Below are 5095 nucleotides of genomic sequence, written 5' to 3'. Positions count from 1 at the left end.
ATATATAAAATTCTTAAATATCAAACATACATTTTTGTTTCTCTCATCCTATTTCTTAGAAGTCTCCAGAGTTAGAAATTATTTAAATAAAGTGTAGATAGATTATCAAGATCTGTAATTAACATTAATTGTAACAGAAATCTATCACTTTTCAATATTATTTACATATCATTACTCTCAAAAGCTTTCAATCTTGAGTCCATGTGTTTAAATACAAAAGAATGACCTCTTTTTATGCACTGAGATATGTTCCCTTCATTCCTAATCCATTTAAATCTAATTTTCCTTAACTATATTCTTATTTGTTTATATTTCCTTGTCTTTTTGCTTGGTGGAGGTTTGGGTCAGCAGAAAATTCATTTGATGGTGCAGCTGAAATGCCTTGCTGTTTTGGAAAATCAAATGTGAGATGACAGATATCAGGCACATGATAGGAACGTAACTAATCAGATATTCCAATGAAGAACTATTGGGTACCGACTATAGACAAAAATCCATCAATCTCCTTTCAAATATCCTTTCTGGGAAATTCCCACATGCCTAATTAGAGAAAGACATATGTCAAAGATACTTGGAGCAGAGCCATAAATATATATGTACTTTGGAAGAGGGACCCTGAAATGGGCTTCAAAACTAGGGATGCAGAGACAAACACATATCAATAAATGTAATGCATGCAGAGAAGCAAGGCCTTGGACAGAATCCAACATTCATTCATTCCAAAAAACTCCGAAGAGGAGGCTGGTGGGGCGGGAAGCTGGGACAGCAGCTGCGGGGAGCCATGGGGAGCCATAGGGTTGCAGAGTTCCCTGGGTTGCCTGCCCTGCACAAAGGAACCAGTGCCCCAGAGGACATGGGTGGTGATAAGCAGCATCTGAACCAGCTGGGCACACAGCAGTTATTAGCTCAGACAGAAGTATTTTTCCAGTTATAAACAGAGCAGGTCCAGGCAGATCCCATCACTCTGAGTCTTAGCAAGGAGAAACCACTTACTTTTCTGAAAAGTGGAAGCACAATGCCTCTGCCCCTGCTGCATGGGTGTAGGTCAGAGCTGGTGATTAACCAGCTTGTCCATATAAAATGGAGGTTTGGAGTAACATCTGGGAGCAATGAATTGAAGAAAGTGGGAAGTATATTTTTTACAACTGAAGTTGGTGGTTTTGAAAGGAAATCAAATTGACAATATATGTACCATTAACCCTGCCTCAGTTTTACAGGTTTCTGCATGAGAGGGAGTGAGTCAGAGGCAGCATGGAGTGCCTCAGTTGACTGCTGTCCCCCACAGTTTCCTGCCATTTCACTAGGGACTGCTCCCAGAGGCATCTCCCACAGGCCCATGAGTGCCCCATGCAGTTTCTGACTTCTTGCAAGTCCAGGTACAAAGGTTTCTGCACATAACTGGTTTGAGTACTTAACAAGTCCTGTACAACTTCTATGTAAACTCTGCTTTAAGGGAAACAGCACCACCTATCTCCCATACCTTATGTAAAAAGAGCTGAAAATCAGGACCAGACCAGGACCATAACAAGCCTTTATTATGGGGAGTATCTGCCAGGCTGTCTCCGTAGGAGAGAGAGCAATATGGCTGAGACAGAGAGCTCTTATAAGATTTGGGTGCAGCTTATAGGAGCTGGCATGGGATTGAGTGATGTAGTGGCTCGGGATTGGGGTATCTTGTGACAGCACTAGGAGGGGCTTTTGTCATCACTAGTTAGGGCCATTTTAAAGTGAGGGAAATCTAACATTTCAGGCTTATATTTTATGGTTATTGGGTTAAGGTCTCTTCTCTAGCTGTTTCAAGTTGACAAAGGGGCAAAGGTTGGGGCTAAATCTGGGTCTGCTGGGGGCAGTGGTAGGTGGGGGCTTCTTTCCTCTGCTGCTGTGGCTGATACTCTTTCATGATGAGTTCTGTGACTGTCTGGTTGGTCAATGCTCTCATGCATTCCTGCAAGAAATTTTTGAAAACAGTGAAGGAGACAGGGCTCTATCATGATTAAAAGACATATACAAGCCAGTGGGACCAACAAGGAAGTAGCCAAGGCATAATTTGGGGAAGCCAGGAATAGCTTTGGTCTATTTCCCAAGAATTCCATCATATCTTTTGCTCTTCAATGCACTGCTGTATTTCTTCAACCTTTGCTTTAACAATTCCTGACTGATTAACAAAATCACAGAATTCTTCACCTAGCACTGGCACACTCCCCCTTGGGCCACTGTCAGAATGTCAAGCACCCTTTTATTTTGTGACATGACTGCTGCTAGAGAATTTATTTGATCTTGTACTGTATTTAAGGGCTGTATTTATTTTATTCATGTCTTCTTAAATCTCTATGGACAGGGCCTGATAGAAATGTGTGGATGTAGAAATGTCCACTATCCCCATTAGCATCCCAGTGAGTACCTCTGCTCCAATTAAGAAGGAGACTAGAAGGGGACCTGGCCTTTTATTTTATTTTTATTTTTTTGGATTGTGTTCTGTGAGAGAACTTGTTTAGATATCTGGGTTTCTGTAAATGGTCATGGAAGAGCTAAGGAGAGATATGTAAAATAAAACATTAGAACTGATTGAGGCATTGGAATACCTCTTGATTACATATGAAGTATAGGCCATTGGACAGGCAGGTCAGATGCTCTTCTGAGATAAAGAAGGACCAAGCAAGGTAAGTGATGTTGTCATTTTGCCACATACATCTAGGGTTAGTGGTTTGTGTAGGGAGTGGGAGACCCATAGTGAAGGGTCCCAGAACTGTGGATACATTGCCAGTATTTGAGACTGACAGGTTAAAATCTAGGGGTATGGGAGATGGAGTGAGCAAACAAGGGTAAACAGACATACACACCCAACAGTCTGAGATATTGACGTGGAGATAGTGGAAGGTAGTATTAAATAGGTGTTGTAGCCTTTTTTGAGAATGGGTTATCTGGTTTATCACTTCAGGATCTATCACTTTATAGTTAGGTGGAGTAGTAGGCTTCAAAAGTCTATCACTAGTGCCTGTTCATTGACTTCCTCTTTTGGTTATTCTTTTCTGCTGGGTGTTTAAGACCAAGCTAAAGTGAAACTTTTGTTAATCAATATGAACCACCTGCTATCTGTCAATGTTGGTTAAGTACCTTTAGTCATTATGTTGGAACCATACATAGAGCTTCTCAGCTCCTGTCAGTATCAGCCATTAGGATGGGTCACAGGCCTTGCTTGACCAGGTTGCTTTCAGTGAAAGTGTGGGAGATTTTTTTCTCAGTGACTCTTTTTTGGCACATATTACATTTGCCCCCTGGTGTCTAGCAATCTCCCTGCTCAGGAAGTTGGGTGACTTACCAAACGATGTAAACCACTGTAGAAAAGGTTCCTTCATACCTTGGACTTTTATGACCTTGGAGGGCCAGGACCAAAATATTGGTAGTCTTCTTAGCCCAGTTACCTTTTTGTGTTGGTCTCTGCCCTTTGGTGGTTGAACACCCAGAAGAGAAGATCACTGACATCAATAGTACAGTAGGAGCAGTGAGCGTAACTATCATAATTTTATCTGGATGGCAAGCACCCTGGAATCTAAAATATAGTTAGAGGACTGTCATTTTTACCAATAATAGTTGTTCTAGTAGTTGATTTCCTGTAGAATATTAATAGAAAAACTTTGAATTAGGTGCCACACATAATAATAATAATATTTTAGCATGACAAACATGATGACATTATCTTTGCAATTAACTTAGATGTGTATCTTAGTATAAAATAGCTATTGTTAAATGTATTTATTGCCCTCCAGAAACAAAAAACTGGAAATTCTTACTTAAGTTATTGTTTTTTGTTAGGATGCCATCTCAGGAAAATATATGGGCCTACAAATGTACCTGCAATCATGAGTAGGTGGAGCAGAAGAGAAGGGAGAATACCTGGATCAAAAGGTTATTGCATTAAACCATATGATAGAAGACCTGTATAGTCAGAAAACATGAATACATTTTGTACACCATAAAAGTAGAAACAATAATCATTATTATATGAAACCTTATGTCCTATAGTGTAGCCTAGTACCAACTATCTTTTTAAATTACTCCTTGGTTTTCCACAAAAAAATGTTACATTTTAAAGATGAGCATTATAAACATATCACAATAACTTATTTAGAAACCAATCCTTTGATGATAACCAATGTAAACATTTTATAATAACAACGTATTTAGTGAAGTATATGTTCCCACAAGGCTATGAAAATTATTGGAGCTCCCATTGGTGAACAAAGGCCAGAAAATTTTTTTCTGAGCAGTTGCTTCTTTATTCACCAATGGGAGTCTATCCCAACCTAAAAGTTTATATTTAATTATCTTGACAATTTTTTATTTAACCTGTAAAACCAGGTTGTAGAAATTAACAATTTATTTGTATCTTTGATGTCATTTTGATAAAAAAATATAATTAGAAAAACACTTTCAAACAATTGGACAAACACTGACAAACATATAAGACAATTTATGAAACTAGAGTGTACTCAAGTGTATTTGACCGATTGAATTATAACATCTCTTTTAATTAAGTCTAGGCAAAACTTTTTCATGTCAATTAAACGAGATCTCTTGCAATTAGAATCAGAAGGAGTAAAAACGCTTTATAACAGTGGCATAATCTTGTGTTGTAGTTATTGTCAAAAGTCAGTAAGCAGAAAGTAGAGAGAAGGTCAAGTTAATCCTATAATTACAATTTAAGAATTTGGATTGTAAAAGAAATGTTTCAATCACATCAATTAAACATCTGGAAACCAAACACCAATACAACATTGTTCTAAGTTGAAGAAGAAAGGTACATTTGACAATTAGCCAAAATTTATAATTTTTAAAAAGATTGTCAAGACTTGCCATGTAGAGGTACATGATCCCAACAATGAATGTAACTGTACTGTATCCCTAAAATGTACCAATAAACTCAATTAAAGCTGAAAAAAAAATTAAAAAAAAAAGTGAATATAGACTTCTTATCCCAGGAAAAAGTGAAATGACTTTGTATTCATTAGATAGTCTTTGGAATAATCTTGAATTAAACATAATAAATTGTCAAGACGCACAAAAATAAAATATTTCCTACCATTTAAAAAAAAAA

At 37.7% G+C, this 5095-nt stretch overlaps 1 pseudogene; it reads left to right on the top strand.

Moving 5' to 3' along the window:
- Positions 1–674: 674 nt before the first annotated feature.
- On the top strand, positions 675–1269 carry LOC117284205 (annotated as a pseudogene).
- Positions 1270–5095: the final 3826 nt, after the last annotated feature.

Source organism: Fukomys damarensis, unplaced genomic scaffold (genome assembly GCF_012274545.1).
Source record: "Fukomys damarensis isolate Sample0158 unplaced genomic scaffold, DMR_v1.0_HiC HiC_scaffold_35, whole genome shotgun sequence".
Classification (NCBI taxonomy): domain Eukaryota; kingdom Metazoa; phylum Chordata; class Mammalia; order Rodentia; family Bathyergidae; genus Fukomys; species Fukomys damarensis.
The sequence above is the reverse complement of the archived record's forward strand: the minus strand, read 5'-3'. Positions and strand labels throughout refer to the sequence as shown.